This window comes from Eptatretus burgeri, chromosome 8 (genome assembly GCF_056783735.1).
Source record: "Eptatretus burgeri isolate ZD-2024b chromosome 8, Ebu_testis_v1, whole genome shotgun sequence".
NCBI lineage: Eukaryota > Metazoa > Chordata > Myxini > Myxiniformes > Myxinidae > Eptatretus > Eptatretus burgeri.
Window position 1 is genome coordinate 42938086 of NC_140968.1, and position 22235 is coordinate 42960320.

The 22235-nt window shown below is 42.0% G+C and overlaps 1 protein-coding gene across 13 annotated transcripts in view; it reads right to left on the reverse strand.

Moving 5' to 3' along the window:
* LOC147021613 (cyclin-dependent kinase 14-like) overlaps window positions 1–22235 on the reverse strand; it is a 369402-nt gene that overhangs the window by 28381 nt on the left and 318786 nt on the right. Inside the window, exon 16 of one of the 13 annotated variants that reach the window (XM_085891761.1) lies at window positions 4291–5613. The exons of the other annotated variants lie outside the window; for them this stretch is intronic. The gene's annotated coding sequence lies outside the window, so the exon portion shown is untranslated. Of the gene's footprint in view, window positions 1–4290; window positions 5614–22235 lie in introns of those variants that run through there. 13 annotated transcript variants of the gene reach the window in all.

Consider the following 22235-nt stretch of genomic DNA (forward strand, 5'->3'; position numbering starts at 1 on the left):
ACGTATACCAAACTTACCCATAACGTATTCGACGCACGCCAGCGTTTTAGACAAACTTTTCATACGTCGGCATACACTGGCTAAAACGTCAAGGTGTGACAGGGCCTTTAAGTAGGAATTGTTTTAGTGCTTGTGTGTAAATTTACATTCTCTATTAGTCGTGATAACTCTGCCCTAACGTGCTTCCCTCGTTTCCCCGATTACTGCAAATAAATACCCCATTTGTTAAATGTATCAGCTCGTTTCTGTGTTTCTTCCGTTGGCTTAGCATGGCGCGTGTTGGTAAATTACAATGGCTGTTGTCGCTGTAAATGTACATTTGGACGGACAGGACTTCGACAACCATCCGCTCGGGTTGCGCACGGGTCGGACACGCTAACGGCTCAACTCGACGAGTGCCGTTGAGGGTGTGAATTCCCCGATAGCTTTGTCCGCGTGCGTAATTAGGTATATTGAAGTTTAGAATTATCCCTATCCCACGCGGTCAAATTATTGGCGATTCACGGTCCGGGAAAGGACCCGTACCCTCGGAGTTTTCTAAAAGGTACGATCTAGATTCTGGGTGTTCGGTAGAGTCGACCCTACTGCCCCACCTAGCAGTCGTGCTCGCAGCCGATACCCAGCTCCGCAACAAATTGGTGCTCAGGAGCAGGATTCGAACCCTCCATCTCCACAAAATTCACGGATTCGGATCAAGGGTGAAGGGAGCGAACCTCCCCATTTCCCCCAAATTAAGAGCATTTTAAATTCTCTTCTCAACACGTGACATGGCAAGCCAAGACAAGCTGAAGCAGTTGGGTAGTGAGGTAGATGTAGTGGTAGACGAACCCATGGTCCAGGACACCACCCCCATGCAGGAACTGCCCCTGCAACCAAACTCAGAGTCCGTAAGGGGCGCAGGGGCGGCATATGACACCCCCCTTCAAACTTCTCTCCCGACTCTTGGTGGGTCCGCGTTCGATCGTGGCGGATCGACTCAGCTGGAGCCATCGGGTATCGAACAGTTGGTGCTGATGATGCAGCGGATGGATGCCAGAATGGAGGCGAAAGCGCATGATATGCAAAACAAAATGGACGCGAATGCGCGCGATGTACAAAACATGGGAAACAAAATGGATGACATGAGGGGTGATATGCGAACGCAGCGGGGTGAGATGCAGAGCATGGGGTTGAACCTCCAGGCAGGGCAAAAGGCAATAAGGGTGATTGCACATGGCAAAATGCGGACAACGGATTGCAAAATGGTGGCACCATGTGGCGAAGCGAACGAACCGACATGGAGTGTGCAATGTGTCTGGCCCGCGATGGAGACTGATAAGGTCGAGGGGACAAGCGACGTCATAATTGATAGGGAGACGTGTAGGGTGAGACACGAGGGGATGACGGAAAAATTAAAAGAGGTGACGGGGACGCAGAAAATAAAAGAGACAAAGGAAGAAACTCATGAATGTGAGGCGGCGACGGAAAAATTAACAGAGACAGAAATGCAGGAATTAAAAAAATTAAAAGAGACAACGGAAATGAAAACAGAGAAACGGGAATCAGAAGAGGTAGAGGATGAAGTAAATAAAGTAATTGACGAACACACACATAGAGTTAGTGGGGGACAATGGGGTTGAGCTTGGGGAATGTTTCGTGACCCGGTGCGGGCAGCAGGATAGCCTCCTTAAGGAACAAAGGGAGACGATATGCTCCCTTGAAGCAGATTGCGACGAGGTGGGTCCGATCGGGCTGAACAAGGTTGAGCGGATGAGTGCTGTGAACGGGTACATGCGGAGCTTAGGGGGTATAGAAACCCCGGGATCGCTTGTGGTAGCCCGAATCCCCGATGTGATTGTCCCGGAGTGTGTGGTTAAGAGTTAGGGTTAGATACATATCCATATGTACATGTACATATATATATATATATATATATATATATATATATATATATATATATATATATATATATATATATATATATATATATATATATATATATATATATATATATATATATATATATATATATATATATATATATATATATATATATATATACCTGGTGTTGGCGCAGTGGTTAGGGCAGCGGCTTGGGATCCAAAAGGTCCTGAGTTCAAGCCCCGTTGGGCCACTGAATTAATACACCAGGGGGTTGACTCAGCCTGTCATCCATCCGAGGTCGGCGAAATGAGTACCAGTATACTGGGCCGGTGTATACCCCGGTTAAAATAGGTGTACCATATCCCTGTGTTGTAAGAGGCGACCAGGGTTGCATCAGGAAGGGCATCCAGCATAAAACATGTGCCAAATCACTATGCGGATCATATGGATGATCCGCTGTGGCGACCCCTAATGGGAGCAGCCGAAAGAAGAAGATATATATATATATATATATATATATATATATATATATATATATATATATATATATATATATATATATATATATATATATACATAAATATGTATATATATATACATATATATATATACATAAATATGTATATATATATATATATACATATATATAATGTCGTTTTTGGCAAACCATCTCTCAATGATGAAAAATCAATGAAAAATTGATCAGATCTGGATCTTCACCAAAATTCATCATTTTCATCCGTGTCACATACCCAAGCTCTCCACCAAATTTCATCCAAATCCATCCACAACTTTCTGAGATATCCTGTTCAGAAACAAGAAAAAGACATCGTACAGACCATGATACTTGCAAAATCCACCCCCCTCTCCAAATGTTGCCATGGATACATGAAATTGTACATTTCATTAACATTAAAATTCACAATCTTAATCAATGCTCAGGTCAATCGGATGAAAATTGATCATTCTTCAGATTGAATTTGATGATTTTAGAAGTTTGACCTTGAGTTGATCTTTGACCTTTTGACCCAAAAAAAAAAAATAGTTCCTTTTTAAATTCAGTGACGGACGATGAAATTGCTGCTTAATTTTCAGCTTAAACGGATGAAAATTGACGATTTTTCAGATGAAATTTGATTTTAGAAGTTTGACTGAGTTGACCTTTGACCTTCTAGTAACAAGTAACAAACAGACATACAGGCAGACAGACAAATAACTGTAAATACATAACCTCCATCCACCTTTGGTGGGCGGAGGTAATCAGAACCAGACCAATCACAAAGAGACAACACATTCATGACATTGACAGACTTCAAATTAAAGAAACAGAAAAGCAAAATAGCAGAACATTCAGAGTTAAACGAAATGGATATGGAGCCTGAAGGAAATGGATGTGAACTCAGTTATAATCACAGAAATTAGAATGATCAAGAAAATAAAGGTGATCGAATATCGAGAGTCCACACCAGCGGATGGTAAAAAAAATTAATGGGTTTGAAGCAGCGTTCGTGATTTTGTTAAAATTCTGAAATAGGCTCCAAGAGCTAGGCATTGTGAAGGTCGGGATTTCAGATCCAAGATGGCTCTTGGCCTCGTCTTTAGAACCCCCATCAAATATTACATACAATGAGGGAACCTTTTGTAATAATATGCTAAAATATATTTTATGTTTTTGGGCATTGAAGGCATTATGTTTTCGGGTTGTCCGTACGGACAGTACGGACGTCCATACTAATTTTCTCTGTTCTCTCTGCAAACGCTTATCCGATCGACACGAATTTTTCACCATATGTGCGATGACTCATGTGTAATATTTTGATTATAATTCTTTATGTCCAATTTCACAGTTTATTGTATTTATCATGCTAAAATAAAATTGCTCTCCTTTACTTCCAAGCATAAATTGCACATCAAAACAATCGTAATTCGCTTTTAACTTTGTCTGTGTAATGAATCTTTTGCACTTTAACAACCATGTCACTATATCAGACATTGTGACAACAAACATAATACGCACCAAAAATGTAATGAAGGCAAATGAGAAAATGTTAAAAGGCATCAACAACAAACCTTCAAAAAGACAAGTGCTCAGTCTATTGTTTCAGCCGTAAAGAAGCCTTCAACATGGACTATACAGACCATGAATGTCAGATCTCAATACTGTACTCAAAGGGGGTAGTGGGTGACAATGAGGTGGTGGGTGGCAAATGGGGTGGTTGACGACAATGGAATGGATAACTCTTAATGTCCTCAAGGAAACTTAGGATGGTCACTAAAATGCTACCTATGAAAGAAGAATGCTGCCCTATTGTCTCAAACACCCTTTTCTCAACCACTCACTTCTTGCATTGTGGGAGCAAGTAATTGGAGTGGTTATACATATTAAACAAAAATTCTTATTGAAGGTTAAGATATTTTATTGTATATAAAATCGCAACATCAATGTTTTTACACAAGTGGATGATTCAGCTAACAACATACTTTTAAATACCACCATTTTATCATGGAACATAAGAATAACCACGCTATTTGTGAGCAAAACCTTTTTCTAATTGACACCAAACCTTTGATGTGATAGTCTGTAAAGATAGATATAATGTTACTGATGTTGTAATCTTACGCCAGCTGTTTCAGTCCTGCACACCATGTTGCTATGTTTCCTGGAATATGTACTGTAATATATTGGTGTGGTATTGCTTGTCTGGTGCACAATTGGTGACGAGGATCGTTTGTTGTTCAGGAACCCACGGGACAATGACTGTGTTTGGAAATGTGGACGCTTTCGATGAGAATTGGGGATTCTTTGATGACTACACAAATCATTACGATGCTTTCGTGGTGGCCAATGGAATAAGCAACGATAACAAAACAAATTTGTTCCTGGTAATTGGCGTTTCAAAATGTTGAAAATTTTATGCAGTCCGGAGGCTCTGAGCGTAAAGCCTTACGCTGAGGTGAAGACCATACTGGAGTAGCATTATACTCCAAAGCCCATTGTCATTGCAAATGCATTAAATTTTGGACCGCCAGACAAGGGGAGCGAGAGACTGAGAGATTTCATCTTTCATTTGAAGAAGCTAGGTTCAACATGTTGATCCGGAGGTTTCCTGAATGAAGTCCTTGGAGGCCGTCTGGTGCGAGGCCTGCATTCAAGGATGGTGAGAACACACACATTTGTTGTCAAGAGTGAATTTGACATCCAAAGATGCCAAAACGAAATGTCTGTCTGATGAAATAGTGGAAAAGGCACATAAGAAGCATGTGGGTGACCATTGAAAATGTGGTGTTGGCTTAGTGGTGAGGGTGGCTGGATTGGGATCTCAGGGTACTGAGTTCGAGCCCCGTTTGCCACTGAATTAGCACCAGCTGGGGTTGACTCAACCTGTCATCTTCCGAGGTCGGCGAAATGAGTACCGGTGTATGCCAGCACTGTTCCACGCCTGCACAACTGCAGTGTGGTCATCTTCATCTTGATGAAGTAGCACTTATATGGAAGGAAGGAAGCAGCAACGGCAGACCCGAATCGACTTCAGCAGGGAAGATAGATCAGCAGCAACCACACGGAAGCAGGGAGGTTACTGGAAGCCATTGGGGGCATTCACTCGCCGGGAGGTGCAAGCATTGTAGTGGTAAAAATCATGACACTGAAGATTGCTGTCTCAAGGATGTCATGTGTGATAGGTGTAAGCAGAGAAGCCATATTCATGTGAGTTGTTCGACCACAAACATGTGTTTGACTGTATCCCGGAACTGGCAGAAAGAAAAATCTAGTTTTTAACACTCATCAAAGCAAGTACAAAGCAAAAACTGTGAATTCCGAAAAATATTTTGATTCTGTGACTTGTAAAGGATGTAGACACTCGTGATCCTCATGAAAATGAAACTGACAGTTTTGGGCTGTACAGAAATAGTGATGATGACAAAACAAAGTCAACCAAGGTTAGTGTGACAGTTGGTCTCAATACTGTTATTGATATGGAGTTATATAAAGGAACTTCACAATCTACAGATTCTGAAACAGTGTATAGATCGTCACTGTTTAATTACCCATTGAATGATACTCATATCATACTGCATAGCTACCAAGGTGAGTGGGTCTCCATATTGGGTAGTATCAAAGTTTCTGTCAGTGATAGTAAAACCCTGAGTACATGGATTGTTGTAAAAGGGAATTTCCCATCATTGCTTGGAAGGGATTGGCTGTATATAACACAAGGCTAAAATGAGAAAACATCTTCTCAACAACAGAATTTTCGAAGACTATGGTATCTGTTCCTCAATCAAGTGGGTTCCCACGAGAATACTACGAGTTACTAAAGCAAAATAGCACCCTTGTTTTTAATGAGTGTACTGGGATTAGGGGTTTCACTGCATCACTGAAATTTAAGCCTGATGATAGGCCAGTGTTTCAAAAGGTTTGGTCTGTACTGTTTTCACTTGCAGAAAAGGTTGAGGAAGTATAATGGATTTGTTAAGGCAGCTATATTATTGTACCTTATAGAGAGTAGTGAGTGGGCATCTCCTGCTGTATATGTGCCCAAGCCTAATCAGTCAGTAAAGGTTCGTGGAGATTACCAAGCTGTGAATGAAGTGATTGACGACGACGGGTACAAGTTGCCCAATGTCCAAGATCTGATCCTAAAAATCATGACGAAAGATACTCAACCCAAGGCTTTTTCTAAATTGGATCTGAAAATAATCTTCAATCAGTTGTTTCTTGATGAAGCGTCATCCAAAATGCTTGGTGCGAGAAAAAAAATGTAGGCGCGACAATGAAGGTGCTGTGATCTCTTTTTTTGGAAGGTATAGTTTGCCGCAGCAGTGTAATGCCCAAAGGAAATTGTTAGCCACTAAATATATATGCCTTGGTGTAAAAATAGCACCTTGCTTGTTCCAATCCACTAATATTTTGACAGGCATAGATCATGCGTTATGTTACCTAGATGATACTGATACTGTAGAACATGTGAGAGTGTTTGAGAAAGTGTTTCAGAGGCTGATGAAACAAAATGTTTGCGTAATGATTAAAAACACGAGTTTTCTAACATTAAACTCCTGCACTTAGGTCACATTCTTAGTGCTGAGGGTATACAGCCACCGGAAAGCAAAGTGGAGGCTCTTCAGAAGGTTGCCAGGCCTTAACATGTGCAGAGTTAAAATACTTTATTGGAATGTTCAACTTCTCCATGAAAAATTTGGACCAAACTTATCATCCAACTGACATTTGATCTCTGGATGCACATTTGAAGCATTCAGCAAAGTGGATTTGGGATCACGAATGTGAAACTGCATTTCAGTATGCAAAGAATGTTCTTACCGGGGATAAGGTGCTCATGCACTATAATCCTAAGAAGCTATTAGTGCCTAGTGTAGATGCAAGTGCAGAGGGACTTGATGCTGTGTTGAGTCACAAACTTGAAGATCGTTTGGAAAAACCTAGAGCCTATGCATCTTGAACTCTTGGTTCTACAGAAAATAATTATGTGCAGATAGAGAAAGAGGGGTTAGCAATTCAGTACGGTCATAAAGAAATTCCATTTGTACCTGTAAGGCAAAGACTTCAAATGTTTTTTTGCCAAAATCAGAGGTCAGTTTATTTTTCAGTTGTTGGCAGTTACACAAAATCGATGGAAGTATTTCCTATGGGTAGGATCATAGTAGGTGCTACAATCAAGGTGCTGCGATCTCTGTTTGGAAGGAATGGGTTGATGCAGCAGGTCGTTTCTGACAAGAGCCCGCAGTTTATTGCAAATTAATAAAAAAAACTTTTTACCTCCACCACCGGAAGTGGGTGGAGGTTATGTTTTAACACCTGTCTGTCTGTTTGTGAACAGGCTATTTCAAAAGGTTCTGGATGGGTTATGACAAAACTTGGTGAATGGGTCATTCTCCCTCAGTTCACCCAAGGGTTGTAACCTGACCCCCTCAGATTTGGCTAATTTTTTTGCATGTATGTTACATATAATAGTCTATGTTCACATACAACATTTTAGCTAAATCGGACTAGGAGTTGACGAGATATGACCTTGAGAACTTTTGACCTTTTCGACTCATGTCGCGTTTCCACCAAAATTCAAATCCTCATATCTCAGCGACCCCTTGCCCTATCTCGATTATTTTGGTGTCATTGGAAAGGTAATTGTCCATAGAATGCAAATCCAGCATCAGTTCGTCGATCAAGTTAAGTTAGGGGTGGATGATATTTTGACATGACATTTGACCTTGACGACCTCGTGACCTTGACCTGGCCTTGCATGAAAATGAAAGGTCATACTGTCTACTATAACATATCAAAAAACTGGAGGGGTAATATTTTTTGTTCTCGAGATATTTTTGGCCAAAGTTCAAAGGTCGTAAAAATGTAACCAAATCATGACGTCATAGACATGCCCAGGCTTGTCAGTTTACAGCCAATATTGTGCTCAGACTCATCCCAATCATAGTTGATGACACATGTTGGTTCCACTACAAGTTGTAACATGCTCCTTTGGTGACTTGCAACTTAGACCGGGGGGGGGGGGGGCATCTCTCAGAAAATTTTCTGGTATCAACTCCTAATGGTAGGTTCGGCGACACCTATGATTGGAGAGTTGATATCAGAAAATTTTCAAAAGTGTATTATTTAGTGTCACTTGCATGGGAGTGGATATCAGAAAATTTTCTGAGAGATGCCCCCCCGTCTAAGTTGCAAGTTACCAAAGGAGCATGTTACAACTTGTAGTGGAACCAACATGTGTCATCAACTATGATTGGGATGAGTCTGGGCACAATATTGGCTGTAAACTGACAAGCCTGGGCATGTCTATGACGTCATGATTTGGTTGCATTTTTACGACCTTTGAACTTTGGCCAAAAATATCTCGAGAACAAAAAAATACTACCCCTCCAGTTTTTTGATATGCTATAGTAGACAGTATGAACTTTCATTTTCATGCAAGGCCAGGTCAAGGTAACGAGGTCTTCAAGGTCAAGGTCAAATGTCAGGTCAAAAATCATCCACCCCTAACTTAACGAGATCGACGAACCGATGCTGCATTTGCATTCTATTGACAATCACCTTTCCAACGACACCAAAATAATCGAGATAGGGCAAGGGGTTGCTGAGATATGAGGATTTGAATTTTGGTAGAAACGCCACATTAGTCAAAGGTCAAAAGTTCTCAAGGTCATATCTCGTCAACCCCTAGTCCGATTTAGCTAAAATTTTGTATGTGAACATAGACTATTATATGTAACATATATGCAAAACATTAGCCAAATCTGAGGGGGTCGGGCTACAAATTTCTTTTACTGGGTGATTTGAGGTGGAATGACCCGAATGAGTTAGGTAGGTGACAAGAACAACCAGATTAGATTCCGGTCCAGGTCCGGACCCAGAATCGGCCTATCGGTGGGATACAAAATGTAAACTGTTCGGCCTGGTAGAGGCTCTACCGAGGGCCGAGTTTGAAGTTTAATGACGTAGATCACACTTTATGTGCACCATCTAATCTTGCAAGTAATGGGTTGGCAGAGAGAAAAATTCAAACCTCTAAGAAAATATTTTGAAAATCTGATAAGGCTCAATCTCTGGCTCACAAAGTAGCACATATTTTGTTACACTACTCTAAAACTCCTCACACTACTACAAGTGTTACCCTGGCTGACCTTTTCTTGAAAAGGAAAACCAGATTTCATTTGTTGTTAGTTAATCCAAGCTCACAAAGAAAGACAGGGCGAAGACAAATGGCGACTAAATTTCAATGTGGCAGACCAAATCCCCGATCAAGACATTTAGACTGATATCAGCCTGTTCGAGTTTGAAATGTTAGGCGAGGGAAGAAAAAGTGGATACCACATATTGAAGTGGATAGTAAGAGTCCTCCATCATATTTGGTGAGAGTACTGGAGAACAATCGCAGATTTGTTCATGCAGACCATCTCTTAAATGATGATCCGAGGAGAGGTGAAAATGGTCCAGAGACAAACTTAGCGGAATTACCAAAGTGAAATTCCTCAGAGTGGATCAGAAGTATCTGACTTTGTCATGAGATCACAACCAAAATTTACCCCAATGGTTCATCAGGTTCTACCACATCAGTACCCGAAGAAGTCCTAATTCTGATTCTAGGCCTCATTTAGTTGTAGTTTAAAGTCAAGATGGCATCCCACCAACTTTGATTAGAATGTCAAACAGAGTTAACAAACCCACTGAAAAACTTGATTTGTTATGATTTAAAAGTGTTTCAAGGACTTGCAGGTTGCACGTGCCCCACACAGGATTCTAAACGGGGTAGGGACGGAAGGGGAAAAATGCAAATGGCGTCTTCTGTCATCAAGCTGGCAACAACAATTCACATTTTTTGCCACATCTGATGCAATTTAAATGCTCTAATTAAAACTGTTTGTTCGATATAAGTAGCTTTTTGATGCCTAGGGTCAGTAATAAAAATTTGTATTTTTTTGGTTTGTCAAATTGTCAAAATTTGTCAAAGCCAGTGACCAATTGCAAATTAATAGTAGGATAACAGCAGGTGATGATTTTTCTGCATGGTGATGGGTAATGGCAAACATCAAGATACCATTATGAGTGAAACATCACTTATCTGAGGAATTGGTTCAGACTGAAGATATACATGTCCACTGGTTTTTCAAATGTTCATTTTCTTTATCTGGAAGGGAGGAAATTCTCTATTTACCCATTTGTGTGTCTCTTTACCTGTGCACTGGAATAATTTGGCATGATATTGCTTGTCCCCTCTGGTTTGGGGTTTGCTCCTCGTGGAGGTTGAATCTGCAGCTGCTCCTTCCACCTCATCAAAGCTAAGTTTTCCAAACCAGATTTGTTGTGTTTTTCTGTTATTGTGTGATTTCAGTTGTCACCATGCAAATTGGCTGGGTCTTGGTGCCTCTCTCACCAGCCATGTGACTTCAGCACAGTACTTCTGTGACTCCATGGGACTGATTCAATCTGTGAACTTTCTCACCCAGATTTCTCACAATGGCAAATCCTCCCTTCTGGACTTTGTGATGACGAACTTTCCCGCTAATGTCTCCTGCTCCTCCTCTACTCCAATTGGTTCATCTAATCATATGCTTGTGAGAATCAACATCTCTTTGGCTATACTTAAAGAGCTGTCTCAATGCCGCAGAGTCTGCTAGTTCACTCAGGAAGATTGCCAGGGACTGCAAGCAGCCATCTCTCTTCAGAACTGGTCTCCCATATATCCTACCCCTGATGTTAACCCAGCCTGGGAATTCTTCAACAGAAACCTGCTCTCTTTTATGCACATATTCATCCCATCTCATCTTTGTTATACTACCCCTCTTCCCACCATGGCACACTGAATCATGTGGTGAGGCAGCTGGTTTTAAACAACTTGCTCTCTCTTCCTGGAAAGCAAATCTGACCGAAGGTAATCTCAGATCATTCCAAAAAGCCTGCAACAAATGTGTGTCCAATCTCAGCAGAGCCACAAAACAACATCTGTTCAACTTCAAGATTGATCTTTCAAACGTATCTCCTTCCTCTAAAACCTGGTGGCACCTTAAGTCTGTCTCGAGAGTATGCTCCCCCACCATCCCGTCCCTCACTTAAAATGGTACCACAGCTGACCCCACTCGTGAGAAGGCCAAATGCCTCAATTATGTGTTTCCATCCAAATATTGTGTCCTCTACTTGATTCGATTTTGGTCAAACAAGAAGGGCACTCAGTAGACCACACAATGCCTGATTCATGAGAACATATTGGGCCCAATACATTAAAAAAAATACATCATGCCATATAATCATTTTTGGCCCCATCTCTCAATGGTGGAGAATCACTTCAAAAAAATAAATAATTTTTGTATCGAGATCTAGATTCAGATCTTCACCAAAATTGAAGCAATTCTTTGTTGTGACACACACACATCGTGTCTACCAAGGTTCGTCTGAATCCGTCCACAACTTTTTGAGATATTGTGCTATATACCGTTTTTGGTCCTATCTCTCAATGGTGAAGAATCACTTAAAAAATTCTAGTAGATGGATCCGCATCTGGATCTTCACCAAAATCGAATCAGTTCGTCCTTTTGAGACACCCAACCTGTCCACAAAATTTCATCCAGATCCGTCGAAACTTTTTGAGATATCATGTACACAAAAAGACAGACAGATAAACAGACAGACAGAGTGGTGAAAACATAACCTCCTTCGCCTTTTTTTCTTTTGTATACCTTGTCGAGGCTTGTGTGAGAGCTAACACACAACGCACATCATGGGGGGCATGAGACAAGAGGGGAGGGAGTGGGAAGGACAAAACAGTGGGGAACAGAGACATTAGGAGATCTGTGGAAGGGAGAGGGATGGGACGGGGAACATGAAGAATAGAAGATTGACATTACAGGGACTTTCAGGAAGGAAAGCAGGGAATTTGAAGGAGGTGAGCTTGGGTGGATTACCGGGAGTAGAAAAGATCGAGGATTTGGATGGGGCATGATAAGAGGTGGTGGTGAACAGCTGTTTTGAAGGCCTGGAGAGACGAATGGGAATGAACAGAGTGAGGGAGTTTATTTCAAAGGTGGGAAAAGAGGAATGAAAGAGTGAAGGTGAGCAGTGATTTGTGATTTTGGTAGTTTTACCAGAAGGGGGTTGTTGGGGGACCTTGAGCGCCCTGTGGAAATGTGGTGGGGACAAATCGCAGAGAGATCTGGGGGGGGGGGGTGGCGAGGTTGGAGAGGAGATGGTAGAAGACAGAAAGACCACCGACCAACCTGCGGTGAATGAGTGAGAGGCCCAAAGACTCAGCCTCATTGCGGGAGATGCCAATGATCCGAAATGCCTTGGTTTCTACAGCGAGAAGCTGAGAAAGGTGGGAGGCAGGAGCACCAGCCAAGACGGGGGAGCAGTACTCCATCAGGCTGCGGACAAAAGCTTTGTAAGTGGTCAGGAACTCAGGTGGGCCGAGGAAGGACTTTGCACGACGGAGGATTCCCAGTCGGCGACTGGCTTTGGAGGCGAGGTTTGAAATGTGGCTTTTCCAGGAAAGGTCATGGCAGATAGTGAGACTCAGAAGCTTGAAAGAAAGGACTTCTTCCAGAGGATTGTTGAGAAAGTGGATGGTGGGGGTTTTCTAAACAGTCCTTTCGAAGAGACATAGTGAGAGTGACATTTGTCCGGATTGAAAGACATGTTCCATGTGTTGGACCAGTTTGTGATTTTATCCAGATCTGCAGTGAGTGAAGAAGCTGCTGCTTGCCGGTCTGAGGGATGACCAATGGTACGGCAGAGGGTCTAGTCATCAGCAAACAGATATAGAGGATTTTCCAGAGAGTCGGAGAGATCATTGATGAAAACCAGAAAAAGAACAGGACCCAGAAGGCTACCTTGAGGAACTCCAGCCTGGACAGGAAGAGGGGATGAAAGAACTCCATTTAGGGCCACACGTTTACTGCGACAGGAGAGGAAGTCTGCGAGCCGTGAGTGGAGATGGCCTTGGATACCATGGGAAGAGAGTTTGGTGAGTAGTGCAGGGTGCCAGACTGTGTCAAAAGCACGTGATATGTCCAGGAATACGGCTCGGATTTCCTGTCTGGCATTGAGGACCTCCATCCATTGTTGGAAGAGCGCCACCAGGATTTTGAGGAGGGAGAGAGGTTTGAGAGTTCAGACTTGAGAGGAGAAAGATGTTGTTTTCTGGCTCTCCTGAGGGTAGATACACACTTGTTCCGAGCTTTATGGAAGGAACTGAGATTGTGCTCAGTTGGGTTTGCTTTCCATGAGGCAAAGGCAAGTTGTTTCAGGACAACTGCTTCACCACAAGCTTCAGTGAACCAAGGGTGGGAGGAAGGGTAGGACAACTGAAGACGAGAGGGGATAAATCTGTGCATGAGAGAGAGCAAGTTTCTTTGAAAGAATTCCCAGGATGAGTTGATGTTGGAGAAAGTAGTGATAGGAGACCAGTCTATAAGTTTGAGGGCTGCTTGGAGACCCTGCCAGTCGGCTTGAGTGAAATGCCAGACTCGACGGTGGTGAGGTGGTTCTCTGATAATAGCCAGAGAGATGTCCACTTTAACAAGGACGTGGTCAGAAGAACCGATTGGAGTGGAAAAATAGCAGCAGATATTGTCAGGGAAGTTTGTCAAAATCAGATCCAGAAGAGATGGAGTACCATTGGTTGAGATCCGGGTTGGGAAGTTGACCGATTGAGTCAGTCCCAATGAGTCGCAGAAAGCTTTTGCTGAGGTGCCATGGCAGGTGAGAGAGGTACCCACACCTAGCCAACTGGCATGATGACAATTGAAGTCGCCACATCAGAGGAAGAGAGAGTTTGGATGAGAAGATAGAAGATGGTCCATGTTTTCGGATAGTGAGGTGCAGATGGAGTCATCACTGTTAGGTGGACGGTACAGTACACGTATAAACATGAGGTGGGAGTGGAGGGGAAGCCGTAGCCAGAGGTATTCCTGGGGGTGTGGGGGAGTGAGGGTAGTGCAATGAGAGTGAGGAATAGTCTTTGATGAAGAGAGCAACTCCTCCACCAGGACGAGGCTCAGGTCTGTCATACCAGAGGAGGGAGTAACCAGGGAGAGATACTTGGGAGTCAGACACGTCTTGGGGGAGGAAAGTTTCTGTTAGGCAGATTCTGTCTGGTTTGTCAGTGGCAACCTGTATGGAAAGATCTGAAAGGTTTGTGCGAAGACCCGGGATATTTGACGTCCACACTTTTAATGAAGAGATAGGGGAGGAGGCTTTGGGTGCAGGGGGTGCGGGGGAGGGGGAGGATAGGACAAGGGACGAGGGGAGTAGGTAAGGAGGTTTGTTGAAAGAGTGTGGGGGATTGCAGAATAGCTAGTGGAGTGGGCCGGATGAGGAGGTGAAACGGCTCTGTGGTACTGGGGGAGATGGGGGACAAGAGAGGGGGAAGAAAGCAGTTGAGGATTTGAGGAGGTGGAGTGAAGAGATGGAGGTGAGAGGGCAGTGGAAGGAGGCAGCTTTGTGGATGAGAGGGGGGGGCAACTTTGAGAAGGATGAGTGAGGGGGATGAATGGACGGAGAAAGCTGAGCGGGGAGTTTTTGAGAGAGGTGAGAAGGAGGCTTGGAGGAAGAAGAGTGTGATGGTTGCTTTGAGAGTGAGGGGTGAGAGGAGTGAGTTGGCACTGAAGTTGGAAAAAAAGAATGGTTGATGGAAAGTGAACATTCATAGCAAACTGTTTTTTTTTTTTAAAGTTTTAGGTCAGAGATGCGATTTAACACAATTCTTGATAGATACAATAAAGGCGAATTCAGAGAATGGAGAGAAGAAACGCTGTAATAGTTGGATTTTTTAGCAAGGAATGAAGGAGAGGTCGAATTGAGAGCAGTCTGTTTGTGTGAAAGAGGAAGATGAAGTATTATAAGAGATGGTTTTTTTATTTTATTATTCATGTTTGAGAGAGTTTTCAACAGATTAGGTCATGGAAGTGTTGCAGAAAAAAAATCGAGGAAGAAGAAGAAGAGGAGAAGAAGAACAAGAATCGAGAGTCCTGAGTGGGGAAGGAGAAAAATTGCGTTTTTTTTTTTTATTTAAGATAAGAAATAGTGATTAATTGGGAGGGATGGTGGACGTTAAGAAAGTGGGGAAGATATAAATTGAAGGTAATCGGGAGAAAAAACAAAACACGATCATACCGTTCGGCCTCAAGCCTCAAGGGTAGGCCTCAAGCATCCGGTATGACAAAGTTGACAAAATCTCACAAAATAGCATGATTTTTGAAACAAAACCGAACTAGGAACACACAGTAACATGTCAGTGAGAGAATAAGCAATTAAAACGGGACAGATAACGACCGGAAACTTAACTTTGAGATCGTCAGCAGAGAGCCCCGAAGGAGACCTGTTGACGTTCCAAACCCGGAACCCTTTCATGGTGGAGGTAAAAAAAAATCTCCATGTTGTTGTAATAGTATAAACATTGAGTTTACTATGCAATATCGGTTACAAGAGAATATCTGACAGAGGCATTTATATTGTTCTTACAGGAAAACTTGCATCATATTAAAGGTCCCTCCTGTCAAAGGTCAATGGAAGCCAATCTGATTATTCTACGACATCGATATTGTTGGTTTTCAACAGGTTTAGGCTCGGAATTAAGCCTTAACCCTGCAGCTCAAAAGCAAGTAAGTACTCCACTGAGCTATTCCATCAGTCCTCCACTCATGTAATCTTGAAATACATGTTCGGCCTTTTTGATGAAAATTTTTTTAAAAAATAGAAAATCAATTGGAGGCAAACTAAAAATCTCAGGAGAAATTTGATGACATCATATCATTTTAATCTCTCATTATTATGAATTAAAAAAAAAAAACCTCAAAGCCGCTTGACTTCTGGAATATGCGGAGAATGCAAATTGTAAACTTTATAATTAAGTCGTTGATATGATCTTAAGTCTGAAAGACGTGTGTCGGATTTCATTTGTAAAAACGCTACGATAATGATGCCAATACAAATGGCTGGTATCGGAGGAAAAGGGCCTCTGAAAGGCGAATTTGGCAGCAAAATGCACAGTAAATTGCATTTAAAATCAACAAGCAGCTCCACAGGCAGGCAAAGCACCTCCACCCATCCAGTTCTAGGCAATCAGCCAACAAAGCTCTGAACTCAGGTGGGCCCAGCATGCGTGAATCTCTGGAATTTTCACTTCAATCCTAATGCAAGCCAAGGACACCAGTGGGGGAAGTGCTGTCATCAGAACGTGGGCATCAAGCAAAGGATTAAAAAAAAATAAAAATTGGCACCTGCCTGAGAACTCAACTCTACCCGCTCGCCTGGTGAGACCTTCATACACACAAGAGAAAGGCCACACTACACAAGGATAAAAAGCACGCATTCAGCGAGGTAAGGTACAGCCGTTTGCAATATTCCGAGCGTGCACAATACAGGACCCATGTGGTTTTATTGTTCACGTGGAACATGTATGGGATACAAAAGCCACCTCAAACGTTCTTGGGTGGCGGCTCAGGCAAAGGAAATGAATGGAAATCCGTTTCAAGCAAAAAAATATTTAAACGTTTGCATTTATCTTGCAACGAAATATATTCACGGGAGTGAAACACACAGAACTATTCTTAAGCAGACTTTTTAAAATTATTAGACAAGGATTTGAATCTCAAATTTCAACTTTCATGTTAAATAGTTAGATGAAAAAAAAACAAAAAAACAACAACAGTAATATAAATGTTTGGAAATGTTGTGCTGTTCAATCTTTCTGCCTTGAGTCATCTTCTTCCCGATTACCATTCTTAAATATATGTTCTGTTACTTTGGGATCAATATATTTTACAAGTCTGTCAGGATAAGATAGTATAGCCTACTCACCTGTGAGCTATGTAGTGTGGGTTTGTTTGATTCCCAACCCAACTATTAGATGTCTCCATAGTGCTTCACAGGTCGGACATTGTATCAATGTCTGCACCGTCCTTTGGAAGGATGTTGAGCTTGGTGTCCAGGCTGCTACAATTTCCTGTTAATGATCCCACTGTCTTTCACAAGAGTAGGCCATTGTGTGCTGGAAACCTGGCCAAGTTCAAAATTCCTGCCCTAACGACCACAGCCAGTGTATTCTCTGCCTTGAGCATGCTTTGGTAGATATGATGCTCTGGAAAGAGTATGAACATTGGATATTTTGTCTCAACTATATGAACTCAAAGGTGTGATGGGGAAAGAAAGATGGGGAGGGGGTTGAAGATTATTCGATTGGAATATCAGGTTGGGACAAGCAAAGTTTTGGGGACAGGGGATGGGGGGGGGGAGAGAAAGTGAGAGCAAGGACTGAGATGGAATGATATTTCAAGGGAAATGGTTGTTGTGGAGGGTGATAACAAAATCCTCCATATTGTGCATTTAATATGTAGATGGCCTCCAAGAAACAAGCCTGTTTTGTGAATGTGCCCTATCTGATTTTAAGGTTAATGTGCGTATGTGCTGCACTTCGTGATACCAAAATAGCATTTCCAGGAGGATTAAAGTTCATCTAACAAGGACCAAGCAAGCATACAATACATTTTTGAAAACTAATATATTGATAAAATCGCACCGAATAATTTTCAGATCCTCATGGAGGATCCCTAAATCTTACTCACTTTGTTGTTCTTCATCTTCTTCTTGTGGACTTTTTTGTTTCACAGCCTTCAGTTTTCATCGAAACTTTCTGAAACTTGGCATATATATGTAAAAATACCCTGCGCAGACAGTAACCATCTTCGATTTTGAAAATTCCTCATAGAAAAAAAGTTATGACGTCAAAATATCTCCGCTAATGGAAATCGCCTAAAAAATTATCTCCGAAACTAGGCAAGCTTTTTGAATTCTGTTTATGGGAATCGAACAGGGCATTAGGAGAGATTAATTACCGCACATATAATACATCACTATGACGTCATATCAAATTTTATGACGTCATTCCTATTTTTTGACATTTTTTGTTTCACAACCCAGAGTTTTAATCGGATCTTTGTGAAACTTGCCATGTATATGCAGAAAGCCCACGCGCAGGCAGCAACCATCTCCGATTTTGGAAATTCTTCCTAGAAAAAAAGTTGACCTCATAATATCTCCGCTAATGGAAATCGCCTACACCATTATCTCCGAAACAAGGCAAGCTGTTTGAATTTTGTTTGCGGGAATCAAACCGGGCGTGAGCACAGATAATTTATCGCAAACCTGATACATCACAATGACGTCATATTCGTTTTTATGACGTCATCATTAAGAGGACGAGGATCTTAGCTCATTTGAGCTTGTTCTCTCCTAAAAACAGTTATATTGTTGTGGGCCAGGGTTCGGTGACGATAAACGACCACTAGGTGGAGCAATGGAGTCATCTCAGAGCCGCGCCGGTCCCAATGACAACTCCCCGGCCCAAATGGCCTCACTAATTCTCAAACCCACACGGTTCTGGGTCAATGAAATAAAACACGAACAACGAACTGGAACATTTAACACGGAGGTTTATTTTACAACAGGAAATAATCGGGAAGGGAGACACAGTGCAGAGTTATCCGAATAACGAAATGTACAGTGAACAAAAACACTTAACAATTTCTACATACAGACGGGGCCCATGGACACACACACACACACACACACACACACACAATAAATGGACCCCGTGGGGTCTTTATTCGGTCCCTCAGCTCAGGAGGAAAAAGCGAGCTGGGGATCAGGGCCTTGTCGGGTACCTTTCCGCCTCGTGCGGTCACACCATGCTTCAACCACCATGGTGGGATTCGAACCAGCAACCTTTGAATTGCTGCTTTCACTAGAAATCCAATGCGCTATCCATTGCACCACGGAGCCACTCGAAGGACTGCAGATGAAAAGCCACCACAACCAAGACCAAGCTAATCGCCACGATGACTGCCGAACACTCGTCCTGACAACCACTCTCCTCTTTTTGCCAGGTCCGAGGGATTTCTTCCCCTCCCACTCACCTTCTGATTGGATAGGGGTTGTCGGGCGATCAGTGGCCTTCCCTCATTGGTCGGGGCGCCTCAGTCCTGCTCACCCTTCGCCCAATGGCTGGAGGAAACGCTCCATGCCCTTCCTCGGAGCGGAGCCTCGATCTGAAGTGAATGGAGGCTCCACCCACGCCTTCAGCCCAAAACACGTGGGCAATGGAGTCGATGGTGCGGAGAGGTGGAGGGGGTTTGTTGTAAAAAAAAAACTATAAAGAAACTTCGCAGTGCACACATGTAATTCCCATTAGACAGAAGGACAGGACCCTGACTATAAACACATACTTATCGAAATAACTGAACTGCGGGGGCTGCTGTCTGTGTGCAAATGGCTTCCAGATTCGTAACAATATTGGGGTTAAAGCACATGAGACAATGTGTTTTTTAACCATGCACACAAATCATCTCTCTAATTCACACCTGGTGTGTTCATTGCTTGGAGAACATTCCCTCTCTTATCCTTCATCAACTATGGAAGGTAGTGAGAATTTTTCTTTTTACTGTCTCGTAGCGAATGACAATCTAAGAAAATTGTCTGATTCCCAAAAGGAAGCATTTTATATGTTGGATAAGGTTAGTTCTTGCAGATATGCCTGTAAAAATGAGCCATAGCATACAAAGACACGTTTCACCATCTAATACAGATGCTTAACATTTAAAACGAGAAGAGTACTCGGTGGAGCGTATACATCCGCCACATAATGCCTGATCCACGAGAACATGTCGGGACCAATACATTTTTGAAATACCATGCTATACAGTGCGATATCATTTTTGGCCCGATCTCTCAATGGTGAAGAATCACTTAAAAAATTAAATAGTTCTCGTATCCAGATGCGGATTCAGATCTTCACCATAATTGAATAAATTCTTCCTTGTCACACACCCAACTGGTCCACCAAGTGTCCAAATCCATCCACAACTTTTTGAGATATCGTGTTATATATCATTTTGGCCCTATCTCTCAATGGTGAAGAATCACTTAAAAAAACTATTGGATCCGGATCCTGGATCTTCACCACAATCTAATAATTTCATCCTTGTCACACACCCAACCTGCCAACCAAATTTAATCCGGATCCGTCCACAACTTTTTGAGATATCCTTCAGACAGACAAACAAACAAACAGAGAGGGGTGAAGACATAATCTCCTTCCACCTTTGGTGGCAGAGGTAACTATGGAGTTCATAGAACACGATACCCCACACAGTGTGGAAGCATATCCTGCAATTTTAATAAAATAATAATGATTTTAAAGATCATTAAAAAAAATCCTGAAGTTTAGCACAACTGAAGCAGTCTTATCCACCAACATTATAAACAGTAATCAGACAATGATGAGTCACAGTTTAGGAGATGGAGGTTGTATTGGTCACCATATAACGCAGTGTCAATCTGCATCATACATAGCTAGCCATATGGCGGCCTCTACTTCACCCTGATACTGTGCCCTCTAATATGCCATGCCCTCTCGTGCTATATATCAATATCAGAAGTATTAGGGAGGTGATTTGTGTTCTACAGTGTTTAAGTATAAATTAAACTCCAATATATGTTTAAAGAGGTTTAAAAGTGTATAAATAAATTGATTCCAGATTTTACCCAGCATCTATCACATCAACCTATCGAACATGTTACAGTAGTTCTACGTAGCTGTTGTCTGTGTCTTTTGTTTTTAAACATTTTATTTTTAAACCTTAAAAACAGTAAAAATATTATCTCACCGCTCTCTGCGCATGTGCAGTCAGGACGATTTCAGAGCCAAAGTACGATTAAACGGCAATCTTGTCTTCCTATTCATCTTCCGAATCATGTTCAAAATATAACATTCGATTTCAATAAGCTGTTTCTCGATCAGAAACTGACGATCACAAACTGATCAGATGGACGGACATGAATCAATTGCTTAACCCCGTTTTCCGCTTCATGTGCGAAGGGTAATAAAGACAATAGGATGTGATTTGCACGACAGCAATTGAAGATCACACCAATATAAGCCTTCATTTTTAATCAAGAGTCGAGGCTTTTCCAGTGCGTTAAAATCTGTTTTTCTTGAATTACCTGTCAAAACAAGTAATTCATTCGTCGAAGTAAGCATCTGTAGAGTGCAAAGCTCTCCCACTTTGCTGTCCTCATCCAATGAAGAAATACGACTTCCCACTCGTTGGCTGCTTAGTTCTACAAATAAACATGGACAAAATGATCAACCGTCCTCATTCAATTTAACACAGTTATAGAGACGACAAATTATGGATTAGGAAAACCAAAAGCTCTTCATACAATTGGCCTTTAATAAATAATGTCTTGATAAATCAATTTTGAAATAAATAATGTTTGAAAGGTTTGAAGAAGTACTCTTCTGAATTATTTTCTCTCCTCTGATAGGGATTGAGATTCTGTCTAAAGAGCGAGAGTTCTAATAAATTTACATTTGTATCAGTGGTTTAATTCATTTTTAATGATGCTGCTCTCTGCAACAGCAGACCTGCCAAACGGAATCCGGCCAATTTCTTGAGTCAGCCTACAAGGACAGGGATTTGGGGGCCACGTAAGCCCCCAGCCACTGGATATCTTTGGATACTCAAATAAACATCTAGCGCAGTTTTAGGCAATGCATTTCTGAAGTTTTAGGCAATGCATTTCCTGCCTTGTTATATGTTTCTGTTATATTACCTCTTGCACGAGCCTCGACATGATATAGAAAATTATGATGTAATAGATCATGTGTTGTGGCAGCCATGTTGGAAAAACAGAAAAACTTTGGACCTCTGCATCTCTGAAACCGCACCAGGGACAAAATTGAAACTTGGCACATGTCAAGCACTCACTACTCATGGGGAAGGTGTGACTTTTTATGACATTATAATTGTATTTGAGGAACGCTACATCTGATCAATATGAAAATTTTTGAGGGTCA